Consider the following 18,347-nt stretch of genomic DNA (forward strand, 5'->3'; position numbering starts at 1 on the left):
TATGTGCTTATAAGTCTGTGGTATTAAAAAACCACCTGTAGGTATAGGGCAAAATTCTCTAGGAGTGAAGAGATCCAAGCATCACAGAATCTTTCTATGTTTCTCCTGGAAACCCCATCTATGAATCTACTTTCAGAGCCCAAGAGGCCCAAGGCTGATTGATATCTCCATCATGGTGGAAACATTTTCGATCTTGAGGATACTTAGTTGGAAAGGACAGTGACTTGAGGGGCTCCCAGACTCTTCACACTTGGTCAAAATGATCCAAGATGTTAAAATCTTAGTGCCTTGTTTGAAGGAGGCCGGATTTTTGTTCAGAGACTAAGAGTATAAAACCTGAGTCCCCACTTTAGTTCAAAGACAAGGACTGGTAGACATATCCTGTGCCTTGGTCTTGGGTCAGGACCCTGTTAGTCACTCACCAATAGAACTGATTTTCTTTAGTCAACTGCTTGCACTTGGACAAGGCCTCACTGATATCCTGGGGCATTCTCTTCAGGTCAGTCATCACCTGGTCATGTTGCATCTCAAGCATGAATGTCTCATAGTTGATCCTGTGGGAGGGCATGGCCCAAGGAACAAATTGTTTCGTGAACTAAGGATACAAGGATCATTTCAATTCAAGCTGAATCATGCACTACCCCACCGCATATATGCCACTCGACCAAGTCCTTGTTACCGGTTTCACTTGGTCCTTATTAAATTATTACTCTTCAGCTTGGGTCAGTAATCCCAAGGAAGTAAATGCAGGGTGCTGATCTGCCTCAGCTCCCTGAAGGGATTTGAAAGAATAGACTAGTTCTCCCAGAACTTTCCAGGAATCTGTGTCACAGGCCTGGGTCTATGTTAAATCTGTATGATTCTCCTCCTGGTTTTAGACAAGGAATTGCCAATCCTTGGCTCTATTGCTACCTAAATTCCCAAAGGACATAATCATATCTACAGGGAAAAGCCTTTATAACACACCAGGAGATTCCAATGTGCATCCACGGTGAGCACAGAGGTCAAGTCCTGTGATACTCAAAATGAACCTCCCTGGCTTCCTCACTGTTATGGCCTGGAAATAGAGTCAGGCACAACCTAAGGATATATCACATGACACAGACTCTCTATATCTTAAGCTGCACACACAGGAACTCACACACACAGGAATACCCACATCCACAAATGCACACACAAGCTCACATGCACCCAGTATATCTCTCAGTCTCTGTTTCTGTCTATCTCTCTCTTTTACACACACGCACACAGACACACACAGACACACACACTTACACTCAATTGGAATGCCAAATAAATAAATTGATATGGCTTATATGAGAGTATAATAAACAAAATTTGAGGAAAGCCGTTGTGAATTGCAGCCAATCCAGTCATACTGAGAGTCAGTAAGTGGGACATGCCCCTCCAGCTGTTGACAGGACCAATTGGACCCAAATTACCGCCTGGTTAATTATGGAAAGGATTGGCTATAAACAAACATTACCTAGCAACTCCCACCAACCAACACCTGTGTAACCTTCTTAAATGGCAGGATGAGAGCTCACACATTACTACCTTCATCCCCAGACTGTGAATCATGCCACAGGCTCTGAATTACTTTTGGAGGAATCAAAAGTGCTTGTGACCCCATCTCACTCCTATCTTAACTTGAAGTTCTGTGTCGAAAATCCAATCAGCAAAATTGATTTGGATATGCAGACAGCCTGGAGTTGTAGCTCCCTGTGGTATGAGGGAATCTGGACTTAACAGGGATGGCCCAAAATTGTCAGCAAAGAACTGGGCATAATGACTACCTGTCATTTAAATCCTTGTTAGTGTAGTTGGCCAGGATTCCCTGAAGTTCGTCTCTGGCATTTTTTATGTTCTGGAGCTCTCTTTTGAGCTTCTCCAACCTCTCGTGTCTCTTCTCCTGCTCATTGATGGTGGGGGCTTGGGGTGATACCTCCCCAACAGACCCTGTAGGTAGAAAAACACTAGTAACCTTGTAGCGATAATAGGGCAGGGAAAGGGAAACCATGCTTTGTTCCACACAGAAGCCTGAGGAAGAGGAAAATCTACAAACACTGAGAATCCCTGATAGTGCATCATAGCTATCTTCAGGCTGGGCTCCTCAGCTAGGTCCCTGTTCACAACCACCATCACTAAACATATGCCCGACTTCCTATTGTAATCGCCCTAGCCCTGAAATGCATAAGCTGGGCCAGGCAAGAATAAATGGAGGGCATTGTCGGCTCATATCTGACAACCAAATCTGTACCTCTTAGCATACTAGCCAACACTTTTCTAGTTTTCTTCAAATGCATGATGAGAGCTTGTACACTACTACAGGAACCCCAGACTGTAAATCAGTCCACATCATGTGTGTTCAATAAATACCAAAGTGTCTGAGACCTTGATTCATAGGCAGGGGAATAGCCCTCTCTGTTCTTGGCATCACATGCTCATGTAACCTAGAGGAAACTATATTAAGATGAAGTGCATGAACACTCTATCCTGAGAACAACACTTTTCTATTCTCACAGAGCTTGGTCTTTGCATAATTTGCCATTCAGGGGCAAATTAAGATCTCTCAGCAAAGCCACTGCAGAGTTGTCAATAACAGGCTGTAAAACTCATCAGACACTCTTGACTCTGGCTCTACCATTGAGGAATCTGAAGGATCCAGATCACAATCCCTATTCCTGGAAGGACCAGCTGAAGCCCACAACCCCCAGGGAGCTCCCCAAACCTTGCCCAGGACTCACTGTGCCTTCTCCATGACCAGTTGTTTCTTGTTCTTTCCCACCATGACGGGCGGCCGGCCTCCTTCTGCCTTGGTCTGGTGTCTGTGTGTATTCTATTCTCTCTCCGAAATACCCTGAGGAGCATGGACAACATGCCTGCTTGGGAACCCATCAGGATCTGAAGGAATAACCCACAAGCCGCTCTGGTTACCACAACACTGGCGACATCACAGAAGATTCTAGGGTTCTCTTGGATACAAGAGATTGTCCAGGGAAGTGGCTACTGATGATGTCACCTGGAACTTCCATGGCCTACTGGCTTACCAGCTTGCCCGATCTTGACCAGTTTTTGAGGTGCCCTTTCCTGGAGTCTCTCTTTTGCCCCTGGGGATACCTCTTGGCAACTTCTTCTTCCAAAGCTAGAGATTTCTCTCTGCTTCACTACAAGTCCAGTGTTTTGAATGGGTAGAGATTGCTAGTGCTGTGGCATGGGTAGCTCATCTTCATTAGGATCCTTTTATGAGGGAGATTCTTTTCCAATATTAATTTACTTCTGGGGTCCATTCATGTAACAAACAGTCAATTTACCCAGGTGTCTCTGTTTCGCAGACTCCAAAAACCTACTCCTGCACCTTTACTTTTACACAAGTTGGAGTATATATTCTAGTGTGCAATTGCCTTGAGAGGAGACATTGTTTCAATATAGTGAGCCATGGGTTTTCACAAAATCTCTGATTTACAACCCCATTTCTTTCCAATGAAAACTCCCTTGTACTTGGCAATAGAAGAAGTCAGGGATAGGGGAAACATCAAATTGTAAAGTCTATGTCCCTTCTTCAAAAGCTCAAATCCCACATTCTCTCTCTCTCCAAAACAACCAGACCAAATAAGCATCTGTGAACAAAGGCCAACAGAGACATCGGATTGCTTCTTTGTAGTCCCATTAGCTCTCACTTCTCCAGTTTCTACCTTTTTGAGTTCCCAGATATAGGCCTGAGTCTGTTGGGGGTTGGAATATGATTCTGTATTCATAAGATACCTAAGACTCAATTGGATGGATAGGGATGAAAAGACCTCGGGTCCAGTGAAACCTCAATTTGAATGGATCCATAATTTCAGAAGGGGCTCTCTTTGGCATTGACATCAGTGCCTCCTGCCTTCTTGAACTGGGTGTGCTTAGTGCATGGTAAAATGCCACCTAACCTTCCAGGTGTAAGAGTGGAGAAATCATGCAAAGGCTTTCCACATTGATTGCGTTGTCTTTGGATACCACCTTCGGTTATGGAATATCACTACAACAAGGCCCAAAGTTGTCTGGGGAGATGGTGTGGTAGTAGGATGTCCACTCTGTATCTCTGGTAATCGTATGAAGAGCCTTTATGGGGAACTGGACAACATGGCTAATGAAAAAGAAATAGTTATATTTTGGTGAGCTGATGATATTTGAGCCTGGAAAGCAATGGGGCAGGCATTCCAATAAAATAGATAGGGATGAATCCCTCCCTGTATTGGGTACAATAGGCCCAAAGTAATTAGGAGGCCCATCCACCTTTCCCTGAACTCTTCTGAGAGATTTGTAGTGTTTCCTTAGGGAACTGTTCTTTACTTTCATGAGACCAGAACTCTGAGGTCTGCATGCACCATGAAGGTTCCCATCTAATCATAAATCATTCACTGTTTATTGACATCTTTTGGCTATGAATGCTCTGCTATAGTTTGACACAATTCAAAGGGTGTGGTGTAATTGTTGGTCAAGTACCTCAAAGAGCTTTTCAGCTACTCTTTTAGAAGTTTCAGACTAGTGGATAAACCCATAGAAGGTTTCATTAAAAACAAGCATGGACTCTTATCCTCCCCCAGCAGGACTCATATCAGTGTAATCAGTTTCCCACAATTGACCATAGTTTGGCCCCTCATATGTTCCCACTTCCGGCAGAAATATCTGTCTTTACATGTATTTTACTATAAAACTGACATATTGCTTAGGCGAACTGAGCCAAGCTGTTAAGTCCAGTTATACCATACCTTGTTATGAGCAACTTAGAAAGTAGTGTGGATGCCAGTCAGGTAGTTTGGTGAAGGTTTGTTTCAAGAAACCTGCCCATATTTACTGGCAGAGTGATCCTTCCCTCTGGTGTCCACCACCAACCTTTGGTTTCAGCTATTCTTTGGATATTTTTACATCCCCTATTTCCCCTTATTTATACTATAGAATCTCAGGCAGCAGTGGGTCACAGTATGTCAACAGAATGTCAGTAGAATCTACTGTTTTTTTTTTGTTTGTTTTTTTTGTTTGTTTGGAGACAGGGTTTTTCTATATCGCTTGGCTGTCCTGGAACTCACTCTGTAGACCTGGCTGGCCTCGAACTTAGAAATCTGCCTGCCTCTGCCTCCCAATTGCTGAGATTAAAGGCCTGTGCCACCATGCCCCGCATCCACTGTCCTTCTGGATAATTTTTGGCCAGCTAACTCAGTGCCCTGATAACTTGTGTCCTCAAGGAAGTAATTCTCTGCTGAAGACCCTGTGTACCTGGTTCCAGGTTTAATGAAGATGTTCCATTCATGTAGAGGTTTCCCTCAGAATCTGTCATGGGATGTGGGGGTGTCATTATGTCTAGTCAGATCTGTATCTTCATGTTTCTTTTGTCTTGCAATTATTAATAGGCTTCTGTGGGTCATCATCTGTCAAGATGGTAGCAGAATTGAAGACAATCTGTTTTTCAATCCAGACTCCAGGATGGTCCAAGAGTAGGCCCTTCACCCATGCATTGAACAGCCAGTGTTGTGGTGTTTCTTTGAGAAGAAACTTAACTGCATGGGGTGATGTCAGTATAAGATGCTGACCCAGAGGTAACTTCTCTGCTTCTCTCAGTAGAATAGTGGTAGCCACCACAGCTCTTAGACAAGAGGACGAGCCTGAGGATAAAGGATTCAATATCTGGACAGGTTGCAATTATTTTGTGATTCCATGAACCTGAAATATGTAGTTCCACATTTCTTGCAAATTGAATCATTTCTGCATTCCTTGCATGATACCTAGTAGATCATCATGAATGATCATTGTGATGTTCTTAGATTCTATTTTCGAGAATTTTATTGAGCTATTTTTACATCAATATTTGTTATGGTTTGTCTATGCTCAATCCACTTAGTAGCACTAATAGACGCTGTGGCCCTGTTGGAGTAGATGTGTCACTGTTGGTATAGGCAAGACCCTAAGTAACCCTTACTACCTGGAAGTTAGTGTTCGATTAGCAGCCTTCAGATGAAGATATAGGACACTCATATTCTCCTGTACCACTCTCTCCTAGATGCCACCATGTTCCCACCTTCATAATTTGGGACTGAACCTCGGAATCTGTAAGCCATCCCCATTAAAACGGAAGGGGAAGCTGCAGAGAAGCCTCAAGTACCTCTTGGTTCAAATAGGCATGAAGTTTGTTCAGCTGAATCAGAGTGTTGTTCACAGTCATATCTACTATCTGAGCTCTGGAGAACCACCTGTCTTTGAGGGTTAGAAGCTCCTGTGGGTATCTGGTGATGCAGAGTTAGAAACAGCTCTGCTAAGTACTCAGCCTGATACACAGAGACATAAGAGGAGACACAGCTCATACACAGGACTTAAGGGAAAGGCAAACTATCCAGAATCTGAGTACCCAAGGCTGTTTCTTCAGATTAGACAAGACAACAGAACCCAGTAAGAGCCAATGGGGAGAATGTGGCCAGGTGCTCTTGTTGGTCATGAACTCTTTTGAGATTTCCCACCAAATTTTAATGTGGATTATGAAAATAGAAAGTGTTCACTTTGTTTTATTACATTTACCCTGTTATGGTTGATAATCCATGCAGGGAGGCTGAGAAAGGGCTAAGATTTCCACCATTCTTGAAAGCCACTACTCTTCTTTAGGTCCCCAGAAGGTGGAGATTAACAATGAGTTGAGCAAACAGTGTCCTTGAAACATTCAGAGATCTGCTTCGGGTGGCAGATCTTGGAAGCAGCAGAGTCAACCAGGAATCAGGAGTTTCTTAAGTATACCTGTCTGTTTCCATGGCTTGTTTCCCTATGAAGTAGAACAAATTTCACTGCCAGCTCTGTGTACACAGGAAAATCCAAGAGGTAATTTTGATTTGTTTGTCAGAAATCACAGTAACTGTGTAGGCAGCATGACAGTTATGTGATGAATTGAACTGAGTGTGTCATCCAGCCTGGTACATGTTCTGGATCTGTTAATCTTTGTGTGATTCATTCAGCTTCCTAAACAGTCTCATGTGCCCTGGTTGCTTGGTGTCTTTGAAATAGGGAAGCCTGACATAGACAATGCCTGAAAATCCCTGCATTTCCAGCCAAAGTCATCATCATCAGGGAAATGCAAATCTAAAGTACTCTGAGATCTTTCAGCCCTCAGAATGGTTAAGGTCAAAAAACAAATGGGCAGCTCATGCTGATAAAATAGTGTGCCAGGGAGAACACAGTTGGTGGTGGCAGTGCAAATTTGCACTACCACATTGGAAATCAACTTGATGGTTTCTCTGAAAATTGGAAATATTTCTACCTCAGGACCCAGTTGAACCATTCCTGGGCATATATGTAAATGATGCTCCACCATACTACAAGGACACTTGCACACCTCTCTTCATAGCAGTACCTGGATTGAAGGTGGGAGGCTCTCTAGGAAGAATTAGAAACCTAGGACAATGGAAACCCCCATGAATCTTTTAGGCTGGCTGTGGCTAAGACTCTTAGAAATGGGGGATGTGGAGTCTGAACTGGCCATCTCCTGTAACCATGCAAGACTTCCAATGGAGGGACTGAAATAACAACCCAGCCACCAAACGTTAGACCCACAATTTTTTCTGTTTTTACGATGTTCAAGATAAAAGATGAAGTAGAATTTGTGGAAAGGACCAAATAATGAGCGGCCCAGTTGAGACCCATTCCATGAGAGGGAACCCCCACCCCCACATAATTAACGATATTCTTCTATACTTGCAGACAGGGGTCTAGCATAACTATCATAAGAGAAAGACTTCACCCAGCAGCTCTGGAAACAGATAAAGAGACTTGGGGAATTTTGTAGAAGAGGCAGAGGAAGGGTTGAAGTAGCCACAGTGGTCAAGAGCACCACAAGATAACCTACAGATTCAACTAATCTGAGCCCGTAGTAATTCATAGAGACTGAACTGTGAACCAGAGAATATGTAAGGGATGGAACTAGGCCCTCTCCACATATGTAACAGTTTCATAGCTGGGTCTTCATGTGGCAGTCCTAAAGCGGGAGCAGAGACTGTCTCTGACTGTATTGCCTTCCTTGGCATCCCCTTCTCCTGACTATAATGCTTCATCTATCCTGAAAAGGGGAAGATGACCCTAGGCTTACTGCAACTTGATATGCCAAGGCTGGTTGTTATTCCTAGGAGGCCTCCTCTTTTCTGAGGGGAAGGATAGGAAGAGTGGCCAGCAGGGGGCCACTGGAAAGAGGGATTGTGAAGGGAGGAGGGTGAAGCTAAGATCTGCATATAAATAAATAAATAGTTAAACATTAAAACATTAATAATAATTTTAAAAACCTTACTTTTTAATAGTGATGAGAAGTTAATAAATCTGATGGTAGTGAATCAAGTTGACTATAACATAGCAAACATGTTCCATTCCATTAGAAGATGCCATTTTCTTAAAGAAACATTCCCGCTAGATGCACACATTTCTTAAGTTGTTGTTTCTGATGTTATTGTTGTTTTTTTTAATTAGATATTTTCTTTCTTTATATTTTAAATGCTATTCCTTTTCATCATTTTCCCTCTGAAAATTCCCCTATCTCCCTCACCAAACCCCTGCTTCCTAACCGACCCACTCCCATTCCTGGTCCTGGGATGCCTCCAGACTGGGGCATAGAAACTTCAAAGGACCAAGGGCCTATCCTCTGATTGATGACCAACTAGGCCATTCCCTGATACATATCTAGCTAGAGCCACAAGTTCTACCATGTGTTTTCTTTGGTGGTATAGTTCCAAGGAGCTCTGAAGTACTGGTTAGTTCATATTGATGTTCCTCCTATTGGCCTTCAGTCCCCCTCAGCTCCCTGGGTATTTCTCTGGCTCCTTCATTGGGGACCTTGTGCTCCATCCAATGGATGACTGTGAGCATCCACTTCTGTATTTTCCTGGCAGTGGTTGAGCCTCGCAGGAGACAGCTATATTAGGCTCCTGTAAGCAGGCTCTTGTTGGCATCTGCATAGTGACTGGGTTTGGTGATTGTTTATGGGGTGAGTCCCAGGAGGGGCAGTCTCTGGATGATCCTTCCTTCTGTCTTTGCTCCCAACTTTGTCTCTGTAACTCCCTGCATGGGTATTTTATTCCCCATTCTAAGGAGGAGTGAAGTATCCACAGTTTGGTTTTCCTTCTTTTTGGTCTCACATGTTTTTCAAATTGTATCTTGAGTATTCTAAGTTTCTGGCTAATATCCACTTATCAATGAGTGTATATCATGGAAGCTTTTGTTGTTTTTAAGGAGTTATTTTTTTTCTACTAGCTATATCACTCATATCACCTGGATTTAAAAATTACAGGATTTTAAAATCCTAACTTGTTCTGCCTCTCTGCATGGTCCACACTTCTGCTTCTAACTATCTCTGTTTTGCTGACCTAGCAGCCTAGTTCTTCCCTTGGCCAGGGAGGTGGGTGCAGCAAGGAGTGATTAAGAGCAGCTGTGGGCTCCAAGTAGAGCAGCAGGTGCTGGAGCAGAGGTGGTGCTTCCACCATCTCTCCCTGACTGCAGTAGCCTGTGTTCAGCCCCTCATCCCTGGAAGAGCTCATCCTTGCCATCCTTGTGAGCACTGCCTATGCTCCTCCCAGTGGCACCAGAGCACTGTGATTTCCTTTGGCCCTACTTCCTGGCGAGGTGGCATAGGCCTGGTCCCCACACTGGAGTCCTTAGCATAGGCAGCAAGAGCCCGGCTCTAGGATGAAGTTCAAGCCCAAGCAGACACTGACATAAACCCTGAAGGGCTTCAATAATGAACAGCCTGCCTGTGCTTCCACAGCAAGCAGGAGGAAGAGGGGCCTTTGGTGAGTAGCAGTAGTCCCCAGAGCAATGCATTGTCCCAGGAGGAGGGTTGGAGACAGAGTAGGAGCCTGGCTTTGCTGCTGTGAGGGAGGTTTATGAAGAGGCTGGAGGGAAAGAAAAATTAGGCAGACTCCTGGGAATATTTGAGCAGACTCAACACTGGAAGCACAGAACATATGTTCATGTTCTAACAGTCACTGAAATATTAGAAGGCTGGGAAGACTCTGTGACTATAGGAAGGAAGAGAGAATGGTTCAAAGGAGATGTAATCAAGGTTCTTCAGTGACTAAATTAGCCTGTCCACACAGAGTATCCAAAAAACTAAAGCTGGGGTGTTCTCCAACCAATGGACAGTCCAGGGTCCCTTCCCTCCCAGATAGCAATGCCTTGTTTGTGACTGCGGTACAGCCCTCTGGGGTGCCTTCCAGTATAAAGTAGAGAATGGAAGCCCCTCCAATCATGCCATGCATATGTCACAAGGAGAGACTCCTTTCTCCTTTCTTCTAACACCTCTGAGTGCTGCTGGCAAACTCTGCATTTGCTAGGCAGGGATTTCAAGTAATTTACATGTATTTCATCTGTTTTCAAGTTTTTTAAACTGAATAATAAAATAGCAAAAATATTTTAAGATGGCAAAGCCATGTGGAAGTTTTTTAAAGCCTTCATTGTACTCTATTACTTTGTTTTTCATTTTAATGAACTTTTTAATATTATCACTTTGGTCTACTTAACATTGCATGGTTTATTATGACAGCTCACTTAGTTATTGTGTATATTATTTCCCTAAGTTTTTTCTTACAATATCAAATAGGCTCCAAATCTTTGTTGGGAATTAATGAAAAATTTTGGTATGTAAAGAAATATATCCACCCCAAAACGTAACAGAGTCCTGTTCTCCATTTATATACTGCAGATTTAGGTTGTTTTTATATGGGCCAGTAGCCTTTGACAAAGCATTTTAGCTTACTATTTCTGAGAACCTGTTCACAGGCAGAATTATGTTACAGTCAATGTACTAGGACCGGTTCCCCGTTGACCCACTGATTTGATAGGAAAGTGTGTGCTGTATTTAGGGAAAACTGTCAGTACTTGCATGTGACTCAGCACAGCTCATCCTCAATTTCCAAAATTGTGTGTGTGAGAGAGAGTGTGTGTGTGTGTGTGTGTGTGTGTTTCAGGATATATGTGTGAGTGTGTGTGTCCATGTGTTTGTGTGATATATATAGTATATGTGAACATGCTGACTCTGAGCAATACACACATGTGACATATCCAGACCAGAAAAGAATATTAAGTGTCCTGTTCTATTCCTCTCTGTCCTATTCCTTCCAGACTGTGTTAACTATCTGGGCCATTTTTCTGAGTCTTCCTCTCCTAAAATGTATTTTACTAAAAAAAAAAAAAATGTTTTTTACTGTCCTCATTGTATATCTTTTTAGGGTCTAATTCGTCCAAAAGAGAAGAGCTATGCTTATGGTGTGATTTGTGCATAGGTAGGGTGGGGAGCATAGCAAGGACGTATGATGCATGGTGTGATTGCAGAGTAGATGAGATAGTTCTTGCAGAGACCTGAGTGGAAGGAAGGAGATGGGGATTGTTAGATAACAGATGTCAAATTATAATAAGAATGAAGAAATTAATTCTAGTACTTAACATTGTAGAAGGGAAAGTGCAGTTCCCAGAAACTTATTATATTTGATGGAGAAATAAAGTAAAAAGTGTTCCAAGTCTCCAAATGAGAAGCTATGACAGGGTGGACCAATGAAAAGTCGCATCAGAGGTTCTCGTTTTATTTCTCTTGCTGTGATGAAATATCCAAGGGAAAAGCATCTTAGGAGAGAAACAGTTTGTTTAGCTTACAGTTTCATGTGGCTGCCCATCATTGCAGGAAGTCATAACAGCTGGTGCTTGAGAGTACTGGTCACATCACACTGACATTCCAATGCAGAGAGAAATGAACACATATATGCTCACTAGCTCGCTTGAGTGCTTACTTGTGTTCAGCTCAATTCTCCACCTTTATGCATTTCAGGGCCTCCTCCCTGCCTAGGGAATATTGCCTCTGAGAGTGGGCTGTGGTTTTTTGATAACAATTAATTTGACTAAGAGAACCAACCCCAAAGATATGCCCACAGGCCACCCAGGGAAAAATCCCTTGTTGAGACTCTCTTCCCAGATAGACTCCAGGTTGTTTCCAACTGACAATTAAAGCTAACCCTCCCAGACTTGTTTACAGCAAGTGCTTGTTTAAGAAAAACCTTTTTATACTACAGGTAAGCTGTTCCTTCAAAATAAACCAGAAACTAGTTAAGAGGTTTCATATTCTGACTATTTTGATGAAAGTATTTTAAAACCCAACCCCCGGAACTCCATAATCCATTATTTGTTGGCAAAAGAGTATTTAGCTACTTTAAAAGTATCTGATGAGATGAATATTTTCAGGGTCATATGGTAATGGTCATTATACCTAGGAGAAGAAAATCAAAGAATTTGGAACTGCTTCTACCACAGAACCAACCAACAAGAAAACATTAGGTCAAAATGAAAATGGGAGTTGAAAGCTCCCTATGAAAAGAAATGATAAATGACTTGATAGTTGTACATTGTGTTCCTGTATTGAATCTTCACAAAGGATCAAGTTGCATGCCAATTGAAAATCTTGAACATTGCCAACAAACTTGCTAGACAAACACCAAAGTGATATTAGTTAAAACATATTTTCCTATATCCAGGGCAGATATATAAAGAAGACATGTTCCCACAGTGGAGAGCCAAAGTTGATCTCAGAGAAACAGGAGGACTGGGGTTCTCTAGTGTAGTATACAATAGTGTGGTTTGGGGCAGTGTGTTGTGGTGAAGTGTAGTGTATTGTCATGTAGTGTTTGCTGCTTGGTGTGCATGAGGCCCTGGGCTCCCTCACCAGTTTAGCCCACTTAGAGAAGCTGAAGTTAGAATATCAGTTGCCAGATTTTAGGAGGTGATGGTGGACTGGGAGTTGCAGTCTCAGCTACCAAGGGATTACCTCTTCTATAGAAATTTGGTGGGTTGCAATGGGCCAAATATCTCCAAGTAACTGCTAAAGAGTAATAGATATGTTCTCAACACACAGAAAATAATGAGATACATGCCTGAATTGATGGCTGTGCCAGATACCATCTTCTTCAGCAATGTGATCTTACCATTGACATCCAGAAAGAAAGGAAGAGCAATGGCAACAGTCTTTAATGATTGGGGAGTGTGTATGAGACTCAGTGATGAGCAACCCGAAACAAGATAACCCAAACTTGGCCCTGGGCTTTTCATTGGGTAGTATATTGTATTCAGGGGAGGAATTGTCAGAGCATAATAGGGTATTTTCATTTAAACTTCCTTCATATGGGTTTGTGTATTATAAAACTTCTTCAATTGTAGGTTTCCACGTGGCCTTTCAAAAGTCTTCAGTCAGTTATCCCACCTCTATACTACTTCCTTGACTTAGTGTGGTTTTGCTTTCTGCTCTGCCTCACAGGTGTGGAAAACCCACTGGGCAGACCAAATGCAGATATGGTAGATTGTATGTATCCTAAGCCCATTGTCTGGTATTGACCTGGATGTAAATGCAATTATACTACTTAGGGGGTGGAAGAATGTAGCCTTGGTTATGGGGGGTGGAAGCTGGGCTTCCCTGACTCCTTGCAGTCCATTTGACAATGGAAACCACAGGCAATAGTGGAGAATGGAGGTTCTGAATTCCATGGGCCTATGTTAAGGAGTCTGGGGACAGGGACCCATGAAATCCTGGATATCCAGACAGTGCTGGATTGCAGGGAGTTCACAGCAGGTTTGAGCCTGCTGGCCTGCAAGCAGACCAGGGCAAGGATTCTCAGAATCTTAGACATGCAAGTACTGCTAGAAGTCACAGAGACGCTGAGCATGGAGGAGGCCAGCAGGCTGAGAACTAGCCCTGAAATCAGTGAATGGGGAATTCTGGGTTAGCTCAGAGGTGGCTAGTCCAGGAGTATTGAGGGGCCTTCTGTTGGAGACTTAGATGGCAAGGCTCTGTAGGCAAAGGCTTTTTCTCCGTGTAACCCACAATTGGTTTGATGAGAGAGACAGTCCTTGGTTGTAAACTGATTGTTTTTCATAGAAATGAACATGTCTTGAGGTTAGACTAGAAGTTAAGTACCTTGTGAGGAAGGAATGTCCAGGAAGGGAAGCTTATTGACTGAACCCTACCATCTTCTATTACCTCATGAGCATGGAGAACCCTATTCTGTTCTAAATGACCACAGGCCATGTTCCTATGTAGAGATTTTGGTCCCATGAAAGAGGCCTGGTAGGAAGCAGGTGACACTTTTGCCATCTACTGTGGGTCTGGGACATCCAATCCGCTCAACTTTACCAAATTCCTGACATGATGGTCTACTGTCCCAGGTCTTTGAGTTTTATTGATGTGAGGAGACACCAGACCAAGGCCACTTTTCATTGGGACTGGCTTATAGGTTCAGAGGCTCAGTCCATTGACTTCAAGGCAGGAAGCATGGCAGCATCTAGGCAGACATTACTTTGGAGAAGAAGCTAAGAGCTCTATATCTTATTCTGAAGGCACCAAGAAGACTGTCTAACCGGTGTTTAGTAGGAGGGTCTCAACGCCCACCCTCCAAACTGACACACTGTTTCTAACAAGCCACAACTCCTAAAGGTACCACTCCCATGATCAAGCATATTCAAGCCACCACACTCCTCTGCAATCTCCCAAGACATTTACCTCATTCTGTCCTTCTGTTTTCCCTTTTCTCCTTCACAAATTGTGTTCTATTATTTTCTTGAAATATCCTCCTATAACCCAACAATAGTGCATTACCTTCTATGGATACTGCAGTTTAAATGCACATATCTAGACATTCAATGTTACCATTCACATAAGACACATCATGTGGTATTTGTCTTCTTGGGTCTGGGTTATATCACTCAGAACGATTATTCATGTTTCCATCCATTAACCTGTAAATTTCATTTATATTGTCACAGTTCATTACCATTGTGTATATGAACCATATATTCATTATCCTTTCATCAGTTATATTTACATCTGGGTAGTTTTGATGTCCTGACTCTTGTGAATAAAGCAGCAGGGAACATGAGCACACCCAGGTCTCTGTCTTAGGATAATACCTTTGGCTATATGCCCTGGAATAGTGTCTGAGTCTGTGTTCTCTTGCTAGAAAGAGACACCAGGACCATGATAGGTCCTTTTAATGAGAGCATTTAAATGGGGGCCTGCTTTCCATTTCAGAAGTTTAGTACATTTTTGTCTTGACAGAATCATGCAGAGGCAGACATGGTGTTGGAGAAGTAGCTGAGAGTTCTGGATCTGGATGTGCAGGAAGCAGGGATGCTGGCCCTGAGCTGGGCTTTTGAAACTTTAAAGCCCTCCCCCACAACAAGGCCACAGCTCCGAATACCATCAAAGAGTGCTATACCCTGTTGACCAAGTATTCAAATCTATGAGCCTATAAGGGTTCTTCTCATTCAAACCACCACAAATAGTACAGCTGGTTCATATAGAAGATCTATCTCTAGCAATGTTTTCCAGAATATTTCTCCTGTTTTTCATAATGACTGTACATGTGAATATATATTCTCTTACCCCTCACTCATGCCAACAGTTGTGGTCATTTAGTCTACTGGTAATAGCCATTCTGACTGCAGTAAGATACAAGGTTAAAACTATTTTAATTTGCATTTTTCTGATGAGGAAGGATATTAAACATTTAAATACATATCTATGATCCATTTCTTTCTCTTCTTTTGAAGATTCTGTTTGGTTTGACAGAACATTAGAAGGGAGTGTGTTTGAAACTGAGACTCTACTTATCCCTGCTGTCCCAGAATCTAGTACATAGACCAGGCTGTCCGGAGGCTCATGCAGTTCTTCTTGCCTCTGCCTTCTGACTGCTGGGATTACAGGTGTGCTCTACCATGTACAGCCATAGAACATTTTGAAATGTTTAAATTTAAAATGTTTTAATGTTTAACAGGCAGGTTTCCTGGTGTTTAGTTTTTAACACCATCCGATTGTCTAGAAATGAACTCTGTCATATGTACACTTAGTGAAGTTCCTCTCCCATCTTGTAGCTGATCTTTCCATTGATTAAGAGTTTCTTTGCTTTCTTATTCACTGTTTTATTGCTAGGACACACCTTGACCAGGATAACATATAAAGAAAATATTCAACTGTGGCTGGCCAACAATATAAAAGGGTGATCCAGGATTGTCAAGGTGGGGAACATGCCAGCAGGCAGGCATGCATACAGGCATCATGGCACTAGAGGAGTAGATGAACTTGCATCTGATACATATAGAGGAGGTAGAGGAAAGAGATAGATACAGACGAACAGACACACAGACAGAGACAGAGACAGAGACAGAGACAGAGACAGAGACAGAGACAGAGAGAGTGTAGACTGGATATAGAGAAAAAGAGAGAGAAACATATTGAGATCAAGAGAGACAGAGATATAGTGACAAAGACATTGACAAAGACAGAGGCAGGGACTGGCATGACCTTTTGAAACCTCAATGCCAACCTCCAGTGTCACAACTCCTCCAGCAAGGCCATATATCTACTAGTCCTTTCTAAAACAGTTCTATGAAGTAGGTATCAAACTTTCACTTATGAAATGACCTTTGAAGGTCATTTTTATCCAAATTACTTTATTTATAATTCAGAAGATTTTTTTACTCAATGTGAATATTTTTATTTACTGGGATGTATTAGAGAAATACTGTTGTGTTTCTTATTTGTTTGTCCGACGTGGTCATGCACAGGTTAGTACATTATAACTGTAGCTAAATTTATGACTCTAGAGATAGAGCATGGATACTTTTTTTCATCCTGACATTGGGATCCACATAGTTTGACACATTATCCACATCAAAAGCTCAATTATCTGTGGAGCTTTGGCTGGCTGGGCACTACTTATGAAGCCTAAACAACATGATACTTGAAGAGTCCCATTCCTGCCTGAAAGTTCTAGTGTTACAGGACTATGTATGAACCACACATAAATGCAGAATGTCCTTATGATAGAAATAATTAGAGATGATGTTTTATCCATAACAATACACTAATTTTATTCAATAACATCTTAAAGTGGGGAGTCAGTTTATACAGTATATAGACTTAGCAAAAAAAGCAAATTAATTACAGTAACAAAAAGATAATGACTATATAATGAAACTTCAAATGAAAACACAGGAAAACCAAAAACACAAAGAAATCAAAATTCTAACCAAAACCAAACAAAATAATTAAGCTAAGCATCATTCTCTTGCAGCAGATGTTCAGCACAGACCCACAGCCTGTAGCTGGCCTTGGTGAAATAGTGCAAAGGCAGTCACTGATGGTAATAATCTGTTCAGGATGAATATAGGCATGCCTCATTGGGGTGGGTGTTCTGCTGATGGAATAGGCCTTCCAAAGCTAACATGAGAGATGTTACAGATGATAACTCAAAGTTTTTCAAATTCACTTGACTGGTCACCATGAAATAATTCTAGATGACCCATCAGGACAAGATGTATCTCAGCACTTCTCTGAAGCCTTCCAAACAGGCAGTCTTGCTGGACCAGAGGCTAGACAAAATAAAGGCCTCATTACCCATAGCAAACCAAAAAAGAAGAAAATGCAGCCCAAGATTGCCATGGGTACAAGGATTAGATGCAATGGTGGTTAATTTGCTTTGCACACCCAGTGCTCCTGGTGAACAGTTGTGCCTGAGCAAGATCTTGACCTGGTCTCTGATCTGTTTGAGCTTCTGCAGAATATTTCAGACCTACGGGAGGAAGAGAAAAAAAGCCTGGTGAGATCTTGCCATGTCAGCGATCCAGCAAATACCAGCTTTACTCAGCAGGACAATCCAGTATGACCTCTCATCTGAGATCTTTCCTGTATCCCCATAGAAGAAAGGGCAGAAAGCACCTTGGCCTGGATGTTTTTCTCAAATGTAAAAAATTGCTTGACACTGAATTGTGAACTACACACTGTGCTGGAGTTACAGTAAAACACCACATTTCTCCAATATTCTAAATACTTGATAGTGAAAAATAAGTGTGTATCAGTGTCTGAATCTAACGTTAAACAGAGGTCTTGTAGGGAGCCTAGCAAACTTTGAAGTGAAGGCTCTTATTATGTCTGGAGTGCTTAATCCTTCCTTGGCTCTCCTTGGGAACCCCTATATCTGGGAATCCCCAGAGAAACCATCTCACAGGAAATTCATGCACACTGAAAAAATACTGTAATCAGCAAGAGTGTGCTTCATGCAATTCTTCCCAAGGTTAAGCATTGAACTCTAAAGGGGAATCTCATGAAGGAAAAAACAAAAAACAAAAACAACAACAACAAAACAAAAACCAATAGCCCTGCTATGCTTATGACTCCTTAGGTACTGCCATCCTGTGCTAGTACCTCATCTCGGAGACAGCGAAAGGATGCTGCATCTTTTCAGCCAAGCCATGACACACACACAAACACATACACACACACACACACACACACACACACACACACACACACA

The 18,347-nt window shown here is 42.3% G+C and overlaps 1 protein-coding gene and 1 pseudogene across 2 annotated transcripts in view; both read left to right on the forward strand.

Moving 5' to 3' along the window:
• Positions 1-18,347, forward strand: part of Gm5622 (predicted gene 5622) — a 110,164-nt gene that overhangs the window by 36,417 nt on the left and 55,400 nt on the right. The window lies entirely within an intron of this gene.
• On the forward strand, positions 9,490-10,424 carry Gm19157 (predicted gene, 19157; annotated as a pseudogene).

The sequence above is a fragment of the Mus musculus genome, chromosome 14, assembly GCF_000001635.26.
Source record: "Mus musculus strain C57BL/6J chromosome 14, GRCm38.p6 C57BL/6J".
NCBI lineage: Eukaryota > Metazoa > Chordata > Mammalia > Rodentia > Muridae > Mus > Mus musculus.